This window comes from Medicago sativa, chromosome 3 (assembly GCF_051527215.1).
Source record: "Medicago sativa cultivar Bolivia chromosome 3, Bolivia_mono, whole genome shotgun sequence".
Lineage (NCBI taxonomy): Eukaryota > Viridiplantae > Streptophyta > Magnoliopsida > Fabales > Fabaceae > Medicago > Medicago sativa.
The window spans coordinates 9,323,491-9,334,088 of NC_140751.1; the positions used below are offsets into that span (position 1 = coordinate 9,323,491).

A 10,598-nucleotide genomic window follows, 5' to 3' on the forward strand; every position below is an offset into this window, starting at 1 on the left:
TATGGCCGCCAAAAAAATGTCGGATACCTGTGAAGAGCACCGGACTGGCCTAGTAGAAAGGAGAGTGTCAACTGAGGTGCAGTCAATAAAACAATGTAATTTACCACTTATCCAATTCCAAAGATTCAATGCAAACGGACACCGAAGAAAAAGATGATCCGACGATTCATCCGTAGACAAACATAAACTACAGATCGATACCACAATGCAGCCACGGGTACAAAGATTCTCATCATTGGGCATCTTTCCATTATGTAACCTCCAAAAAATAAAAGAATGAGAAGGAGGTACAGCTGGGCACCATATGCGGTCTGCCCATGGTAGGAAAGTGGACGAAGGACGCAGAAAAGATAAAGCCATTTTCGACGTCAGCACACCATCAGAAGCGTGAGGCCACACCAACACATCCGGGAGATTTCCGGTAGGAATATGAAGAGAATTCAAACGGCTTTGGATGTCCCCAAAATCCCTCAAGGCCGAAGGCAACAGCCAGCCCCCATTAACGATAACCTCAGAAACCTTTCCTTGAAGACGAGGATGATATACGGAGTCTAAGTGAAGTAAATCCACCAAAGTTTCCCCAAGCCAATTATCCATCCAAAAATTAATTTTCTCACCATTGCCTACAATCCACAAAGAGTTCTCCATTACCGTCCCAATCTTGACTTTGATGCCCGACCACACCGAGGATTTGAAATAATGAGTGATCGGTTTACCGTTCTTGAAGTAACGCTTCTTGAAGAGAGATGACCATTGCGACTCTTTTGCCATTAGATTCCAAGCCAACTTCAGAATTAAAGCCTCATTTATCAAACGAGTATGTTTTAAATCCAGCCCCCCTTCAGACCAAGTGCGGCACATTACCTTCCAAGAAACCGTGCAAACCTTCCTAGTTTGAACATCACCGCTCCATATAAAATTTTTCAGCCAAGAGTCCAGTAATTTCAGCAGCCGTCTAGGCCAAAGGTAAATGTGAAATGAGTAGAAAAGCATCCCATGAATGATAGACTTGACCAGCTGCACACGGCCCATTATTGAAAGAATAGAACCCTTCCACGTTGCCAATTTATTACGAATCTTGTCCGTAATCATTCTGAAATGAGTTACCTTTGGTTTCCCTTGAAAAATAGGACAGCCAAGATACATGAAGGGAACTGATCCAACACTGAACCCCAACATATTTGCAATCATATTTGTCCGGGACACCGACATTGAACCTGTGAAGAAACGACTTTTATTGTTGTTCACAATCTGTCCGGAGACCGCAGAGTAATTACTAAAAATACTAAGAAGCTCTCGAATGTTGCTTTTCAAACCAGTACAAAATATCATGATATCATCCGCATACAACACATGAGTTGGAAAAGCAGTACCCCGACAATAAGACATGGGAATGAGGCGGCCCCTATCAACAGACTTGGAAATAGATCGACTAAGGACCTCCTCGGCCAAACAAAATAATAAAGGAGAGAGAGGATCTCCTTGCCTGACTCCACGAGCACAAGAGAAGAAACCAGCCGCCTTTCCATTAACCAAAATAGACTAACGAGCTGAATTAAGAATAGTTAGAATCCAATTGATGAAGGTTGAGGAGAAACCGAAATTACTGAGGACCATCATCAAAAAATTCCAATCCAATGTATCAAAAGCCTTGGATATGTCGACCTTGAGAGCAATGTTCCCACCATACTGAGATTTACTTAGAGAGTTAATCGCTTCGGAGGCAATAATAACACAATCAGAAATATTACGATCCCTGACAAAACCCCTTTGCTCCACGGAAATAATACGAGTGGTAATACTAGCAAGTCTATCCGCCACTATCTTTGTAATAATTTTAAAGTGAAAATTTGCAAGAGCAATAGGACGATAATCTCCCATAGAGCTGGCCCCCGGGACCTTCGGGATTAACACAATCATATTTGAATTAATATTTTGTGGCAACACTCCACCATGAAAGAATTCTTGAACAGAATGAACCACATCAGAGCCAATAATGTCCCAATAAATTTGATAAAAGTGTCCACCAAACCCATCCGGACCCGGAGCTGAATCACCATTGAGAGCAAACACCGCATCTTTAATGTCAATACTAGACGGAAAACGCAGAAGCATTTGGTTATCGACATCAGTCAGAATTGAAGGAATTGTATCATCAACCATAGTATTTTGTGCACAATTGTTCTCCATGCTGAATATAGTCTGAAAATAAGATAAAATATGCATTTCTAAAGCCGTGGGATCAGTAATAATATTATCACCATCCTGCAAAAAAGAAATAGTTTTTGTTGCTGCCCGGATTTTAGAAATCCTGTGAAAATATGCCGTGTTGCGGTCTCCACTAACAAATCGCTGATCTCTATCTTTTTCTCTCCATACCTCTTCCTGAAAGTTCAAAGCTTTTGTTAACAGAAGTTGTGCCTCAAGGTCTTGCATGTACAGCTGGTCAGAGAAGCCATCCGAATCAATTAACTGCTGAATTCTATTAACTTCATCCATAGCAAACTTAACTTGTCTGTCAACATCCCCAAACACTGTTCTGTTCCAAATCTTAAAGGCATTTTTTAACTTCCGTAATTTAGATTGAAACCGAAGCATACCTTGGCCACGAACACGTTGATTCCAGGTTTCCAAAACCAAGTCACGACAACCACTATGAGAGGTCCAAACCTTAAAAAATTTGAAAGGAGTAGCATGCTTCACCGAGGAAAATACAACCGAAACCAAAAGGGGATTATGATCAGATTGATAGCGCACCAAGGCTGAACAGGAAATACCTCTCCAAAAATTAATCCAATCTTCATTGCAAACTGCCCTATCAAGACGAAGAGCGACATTTTGATTACCAAATCTACCATTAGTCCAAGTAAAGAATGATCCCAAAGTTGGCAAGTGATTCAAAATATTCGCATTAGTCCAATGCAAAAAATCCTCACACGACAAAGATGGAGGAGGCAGCCTGCCCCTCTTTTCATGTGCGCCCAAGACGGCGTTAAAGTCACCAATAAATAACCACGGCCCTTGGAAACAACCTTGAAGATTAGTAAGATCAGCCCAAAGTTGTCGTCGACCAATGTAATAAGTGCTAGCATAAACAGCGGCGATGTAAACAGTGGATTGATAACAAGAGATTTCCAAAGCTATACATTGATCAGACACAAAAATTACTGTAGCAATGACATCATTCCCCCAAAGGGCCTATTATTAATAATAATAATAATAATAATAATAATAATAATAATAATAATAATAATAATAATAATAAAGAGTAAAAGAAAAAGTCCCTTTCGGTCAATGAGGTATTTTAAAATACGTCTCTGCAAAAATTTCGACTGAAGCGGCTAAAGAAACGCGGTATTTGAAAATGCGAACAAAACTCTTTTAAAGCGGCTTGAATATTCGGACAAAAAAAGAAATTTTACATTTAAAAGCTTTAAAAGAAATTAAGGAAAACAATAGACTAAATACTAAAAGGAGCGCGTAAAAACTCTAAACTGCCAAGACCAAATGAAATGATTTGAATTACGCAAAACTCGAAGAAAATAATTATTTACTTTAAACTGCAGAGCAAATAAATTTTTAAAATTTTAAATGACGACTAAAAGACTTTAAATGGTTAGAGCGGAAAAAAAAGAGAGTTCGAGCCATTTTAAAATACGACTAGAAACTAACTGGTCCAAAATTGGGGTATGACAATTACATTTTAACAATAATTTTTATAGTCATTCATAATTATATAATTTTAAAATATTGAAATAATTTAATTATAAATTATTAAAAAAACAAACAAATTCAAAGAAGGAAAAAATAAAGTAATTAAGTACAAATTTTTTTTAAGGAGTAATTGAATACAAGAAAGGTCAACTAAAATTTCCAACGGCTATGCTACAAGAAAATTCAAATTCAACTATTTTTTTTTAGGGAATCAAATTCAACTATTATTTACAACTATTATATAATTAATTTTTTAATATCAAAATAATACAATAATTAAATATATAAAAAAAAGAGAATTAATTGTACATGTGGGGCCCATGAGTAATAGGAGAGAGAGGGTGCCTATACAAGCACCCACCTTCATAAGCACCATATTCATTTGTGTCACAAAGGGGGTGCTTATTTACAATGGTGCTTAATAAGGGAAGGACTCCCTATTGTAGATGGTCTAACAGATGACACTATTTTTGTAAGCTGTATTGTTTAGCCTGATTAAGCAAAAGCCCAAGCATTCTCTAGCTATATAAGGAAGACTCAAAACCTAGTGAAGACTGATCGAACCAGTCATGTGAAGAAAGAATCTTTAGGGTTTTGTGTCTTGTGCTTTATTATTTGTACACCTCTCTTTTTGCCGCCTTGATGCATAGAGCTGGTTTGTTTAGTCGATTGTTAAGTTGTTAGTTTTATACCACTCTAGTGCATCTTGCAAGTGTTTCTTTGTTTATTGGAGCAATTCTCTTATTTGATTGTAATCGTGATTGAGTCAAACACTAGAGTTGTGGTTGAGAGAAAATGAGAGGGGATCTCATATCTGGAGGGTGTTTAAGATTTAAATTCATGGGTAGTGTTAAGTGAAAAGGCAGTGAACACGGGTTGTTTACATAAGACTAAGAACTAATGCTATTGAAAGTGGATTTCCTTTCTTGGCATGGATACCTCCAGATGTAGGTGACGTTGCACAGAACTGTGTTACCAAATCTCTTGCATCCTTCTTTACAACACTTTATTTATGTGTATTTGCTTATTGTGCTATATTTTGTACATAGTGTCTAGGACAACATCATTGTCAAACCTGTTGTTCAGGACATCAGGTATGATGGGAAGGAAAATGTGATATGCTTGAATTGAAGTTCACTGATATATATATATATATATATATATATATATATATATATATCCAAATAAAGAGAGAAGAAGATAATATAAAATATAAACAATATTTGTTGCTATCTTATTTAAGTTCATTATCATTGTTTTAGAGTTCAAATATAAAACTAAAAACTCTTGATATTATAAAAGAAATTAATTTATTGGGTGGCAAGAAAATAACTAAATGACAACCCGTGGAATATTGTAGTAGATCATTTGTGTATTATATTGGGTCTGGCAATAAATGAAGAATCATGTGAGCACATGATATGTTTACCGCTTCATCGGATAACATCTACACACTCGATACACAATCTTTGGTATCATACCAGGGGAGCAAATATCACGAAAATCAGTAGGACTTGGATTACACGCTGTACTAAAAAAAGAGAATGAAAAGTGTAACTAAAATGCGATAATATGTTGTGTACAAAGGAGAGAAGAAAATTTTAAATGGTTAGAAAGGGCTTACGTTCAGAATTCATTGCAACCACAAATGGGGATAGAAAGATAATCACACTATAAACAACATTGACAAATTCAGCCATATATCCCTCCTTTGTTTGTAATATATGCATTTATCACTTTATAATTTATAGAGCTTAGTTTCTTCTTAACATTCTAGATATTTATAAATAGGCTAAAATATGATTTTGGCCCCTGCAAATATGTCTCATTTTGGTTTTAGTCGTTATAATTTTCTGTTGTTGTTTTTGGTCCCTTAAATATGCCTCGTTTTCGTTTTGGTCCTTAGCCCCACTTTTCTGATGATTTTCACACGTGGCACATGATGACTGAGCCCATTTATGAGACAAAGAGTCCCTGCAAAATATTTTGATTTTTTAAAAAGGTCCCTGTAACATATTTTGCAAGGACCAAAAACAACAATTTTTTTTACAGGGACTAAAACCAAAATGAGGCATATTTGCAGTGACCAAAACCATATTTTAGCGTTATAAATATTCATTAAGTACATCAATGTGTTGTGTGTGTCTCTTCATCATACTAAAGAAATAGGTCACACAGCATGGTGCCTGGCCAATTTGTCCCTTGATTTTCTCTTTTTATTTTTTATTTATTTTTATTTTCTAATTAAGCGCGTGGAATTTACGTATATTTTAATTAGAAAATTGCACAGCTGGTAGATTTTAAATGTTATGTGGCTTAACACGTAGGATTGACCGAATCAAAATCGAGGATTTGCAAAAAGGGCTAAACATGAGAGGTGTCTTTTGCCATTTTTTATATAAGATGGCCAAAATCGCTACACTTTGATACTTAGGGGTCAAAACTGCGACTAAGCCTAAAAAATATCCATTAAGTACATCAATGTGTTGCGTTTGTCTTTTCATCACACTAAAAAATGAGGTCACAAAAAAAATTCTTCTTAATATTATATTTATTAAAAATTCTTCTATCTATTTATAATATATTAACTTATTAATATATTATTTATCACTTTATTATTTACAATGCTCGTGTTCTACTTAACATTATAAATATTAAAAAAATATACATTAAATACATCAATGTGTTGTGTTTGTCTCTTCCATTAAATATAAACTATGTTTATTTTCAGCTCACCATGAGCTAAACCCCTCCTGGTGGTTTAGACATGGTGAGGTTATGACGTTTATTTACTTCTTTCTAACAAACTGCTTTAACCCAAAATCTTTTGAAGTGAAATTTGATCACTTTTATTTCCAATGCTATAGCTTCTTGATCGTTACTTTCAAGCGTTAAATTATTGGTAGGACTCTTATCATAGGCCAAGGAGCTCAGGTCTTGAATACTCTTTGTGAGGAAAGGGTACGCACCTAACCTAGCAATGATTGGATGTTAAGTTCTGTCAAATCGTACCACGAAAGGTCTGTCGTTACTGCCTTAACATGATGGATGACCTAACACTCCCTAAGATTGTGTTTTCCATGAATCGGGAGTGAGATATAGCTCTATGAATCTCAGCAACCTAAGAATCTAATAAACAACTATAGCTCTGAGATACACATGAGCCTTGCCAAGCTATAACTTTGTAAATCACAGTAATGTTTTGTTATAATTGAACCAAGCTTAAACCAATCTTTCCACCTTAAAATACTCATAGTGTTTTGGGAGACACCAAGTTTTTGGCGTCGTTGCCGGAGACTGGAAGATGTTATAGTTCTTAGTAGTTTATCACTAGGTTGTTAGCTTGTTTGTTTATTTATTTTTTAACTTGTGAAGTTTGGTGATTCTTTAGCAGGTGCGTTCGGGAATGCTCAAGGCACAATTCTCAGAAAGATAATCATATTAAAAACAAAATTGACAAATTTAGCCATATATCCCTCCTTTGTTGTAATATATGTATTTATCACTTTATAATTTATAGATCTCATTTTCTTCATACCATTCTAGATATTTAAAAATATCCATTAAGTGCATTAATGTGTTGTGTGTGTCTCTTCATCATACGAAAGAAAGAGGTCACACAACATGGTGCCTGGCCAATTTGTCTCTTGATTTTCTCTTTTAATTTTTTAATTTTTATTTTCTAATTAAGCGCGTGGAATTTACTTGTATTTTAACTAGAAAATTACACAGCTGGTAAATTTTAAATGTTATGTGGCTTGACACGTAGGATTGACCGAATCAAAATCGAGGATTTACAAAAAGGGCTAAACATGAGGGGTGTCTTTGGCCATTTTTTTTTATAAGATAGCCAAAATCGCTACACTTTGATACTTAGGGGGTCAAAAGTGCGACTAAGCCTAAAAAATATCCATTAAGTACATCAATGTGTTGTGTATGTCTTTTCATCATACTAAAAAATGAGGTCGCAAAAAAAAATTCTTCTTAATATTATATTTATTACAAATTCTTCTATCTATTTATAATATATTAACTTATTAATATATTACTTATCACTTTATTGTTTACAAACCTTGTGTTCTTCTTAACATTTTAAATATTAAAAAATATACGTTAAATACATCAATGTGTTGTGTTTGTCTTTTCCATTAAATATAAACTATGCTTATTTTCAGCTCACCATGAGCTAAACCCCTCCTGGTGGTTTAGACATGGTGAGGTTATGACGTTTATTTACTTGTTCCTAACAAACTGCTTTAACCCAAAATCTTTTGAAGTAAAATTTGATCACTTTTATTTCCAATGCTATAGCTCCCTGATCGTTACTTCCAAGCGCTAAGTTATTGGTAGGACTATTATCATAGGCCAAGGAGCTCAGGTCTTGAATACTCTTTGTGGGGAAATGGTAAGCACCTAACCTAACGACGATTGGATGTTAAGTTATGCCAAATCGTACCACGAAAGGTCTGTCGTTACTGCCTTAACATGATGGATGATCTAACACTCCCTAAGACTGTGTTTTCCATGAATTGGGAGTGAGATATAGCTCTATGAATCTCAGCAACCTAAGAATATAATAAACAACTATAGCTTTGAGATACACATGAGCCTTGCCAAGCTATAACTTTGTAAATCACAGTAATATTTTGTTATAATTGAACCAAGTTTAAACCAATCTTTCCACCTTAAATTACTCATAGTGTTTTGGGAGACACCAAGTTTTTGGCGTAGTTTCCGGAGACTGGAAGATGTTATAGTTCTTAGTAGTTTATCACTAGGTAGTTAGCTTGTCTGTTTATTTATTTTTTTACTTGTGAAGTTTGGTGATTCTTTAGCAGGTGTGTTCATGAATGCTCAAGGCACAATTCTCAGAAAGATAATCATATTAAAAACAAAATTGACAAATTTAGCCATATATCCCTCCTTTGTTGTAATATATGTATTTATCACTTTATAAATTATAGAGCTCATTTTCTTAACATTCTAGATATTTAAAAATATCCATTAAGTACATTAATGTGTTGTGTGTGACTCTTCCTCATACTAAAGAAAGAGGTCACACAACATGGTGCCTGGCCAATTTGTCTCTTGATTTTCTCATTTTATTTTTTAATTTTTATTTTCTAATTAAGCGCGTGGAATTTACTTGCATTTTAATTAGAAAATTACACAGCTGGTAAATTTTAAATGTTATGTGGCTTGACACGTAGGATTGACCGAATCAAAATCGAGGATTTACAAAAAGGGCTAAACATGAGGAGTGTCTTTGGCCATTTTTTTTTTATAAGATAGCCAAAATCGCTACACTTTGATACTTAGGGGGTCAAAAGTGCGACTAAGCCTAAAAAATATCCATTAAGTACATCAATGTGTTGTGTATGTCTTTTCATCATACTAAAAAAAGAGGTCACAAAAAAAAATTCTTCTTAATATTATATTTATTACAAATTCTTCTATCTATTTATAATATATTAACTTATTAATATATTACTTATCACTTTATTGTTTACAAACCTTGTGTTCTTCTTAACATTTTAAATATTAAAAAATATACGTTAAATACATCAATGTGTTGTGTTTGTCTTTTCCATTAAATATAAACTATGCTTATTTTCAGCTCACCATGAGCTAAACCCCTCCTGGTGGTTTAGACATGGTGAGGTTATGACGTTTATTTACTTGTTCCTAACAAACTGCTTTAACCCAAAATCTTTTGAAGTAAAATTTGATCACTTTTATTTCCAATGCTATAGCTCCCTGATCGTTACTTCCAAGCGCTAAGTTATTGGTAGGACTATTATCATAGGCCAAGGAGCTCAGGTCTTGAATACTCTTTGTGGGGAAATGGTAAGCACCTAACCTAGCGACGATTGGATGTTAAGTTATGCCAAATCGTACCACGAAAGGTCTGTCGTTACTGCCTTAACATGATGGATGATCTAACACTCCCTAAGACTGTGTTTTCCATGAATGGGGAGTGAGATATAGCTCTATGAATCTCAGCAACCTAAGAATCTAATAAACAACTATAGCTATGAGATACCCATGAGCCTTGCCAAGCTATAACTTTGTAAATCACAGTAATGTTTTGTTATAAACGAACCAAGCTTAAACTAGTCTTTCCAACTTAAAATACTCAGTGTTTTGGGAGACACCAAGTTTTTGGTGTCGTTGCCGGAGACTGCAAGATGTTATAGTTCTTAGTAGTTTATCATTAGGTAGTTAGCTTGTTTGTTTATTATTTTTTTACTTGTGAAGTTTGGTGATTCTTTAGCAGGTGTGTTCGTGAATGTTCAAGGCACAATTCTTAGAAAGATAATCATATTATGAACAAAATTGTCAAATTTTGCAATATATTCCTCCTTTGCTTGTAATATATGTATATATCACTTTATAAATTATAGAGCTCATTTTCATCTTAACATTATAGATATTGAAAAATATCCATTAAGTACATCAATGTGTTGTGTGTGTCTCTTCATCATACTAAAGAAAGAGGTCACGCAACATGGTGCCTAGCCAATTTGTCCCTTGATTTTCTCTTTTTTCTAGATATTTTATTTTGTAATTATACGCAAGGAATTTACTTGTATTATAATTAAAAAATTACATAGCTGGTAGTTTTTAATGTTATGTGGCGTGACACGTTGGATTGACCAAATCAAAATTTAGGTTTTGCAAATAGGGCTTAACATGAGGGGTGTCTTTGGCCATGTTTTTAAAAGATGGCAAAAATTGTTACACTTTGATACTTAGGGGGTCAAAAGTGCGATTAAACTTAAAAAATATCCATTAAGTACATCAATGTGTTGTGTTTGTCTCTTCATCATACTAAAAAAATAGGTGACAAAAAAAAAACTTAATATTATATTTATTACAAATTC

General features: G+C 34.4%; 2 long non-coding RNA genes across 2 annotated transcripts; one reads left to right on the top strand and one right to left on the bottom strand.

The window, feature by feature from the left end:
* Positions 1 to 4,927: 4,927 nt before the first annotated feature.
* Positions 4,928 to 5,493, bottom strand: LOC146935510 (uncharacterized). The gene is made up of 2 exons (XR_015030262.1): positions 5,339 to 5,493; positions 4,928 to 5,240 (listed from the first exon to the last, which is right to left on the bottom strand). It is a non-coding gene; the product is annotated as an uncharacterized LOC146935510 (long non-coding RNA).
* A 270-nt stretch (positions 5,494 to 5,763) lies between these two features.
* Positions 5,764 to 10,342, top strand: LOC146935511 (uncharacterized). The gene is made up of 2 exons (XR_015030263.1): positions 5,764 to 9,561; positions 9,989 to 10,342. It is a non-coding gene; the product is annotated as an uncharacterized LOC146935511 (long non-coding RNA).
* The last annotated feature ends 256 nt before the right edge of the window (positions 10,343 to 10,598 follow it).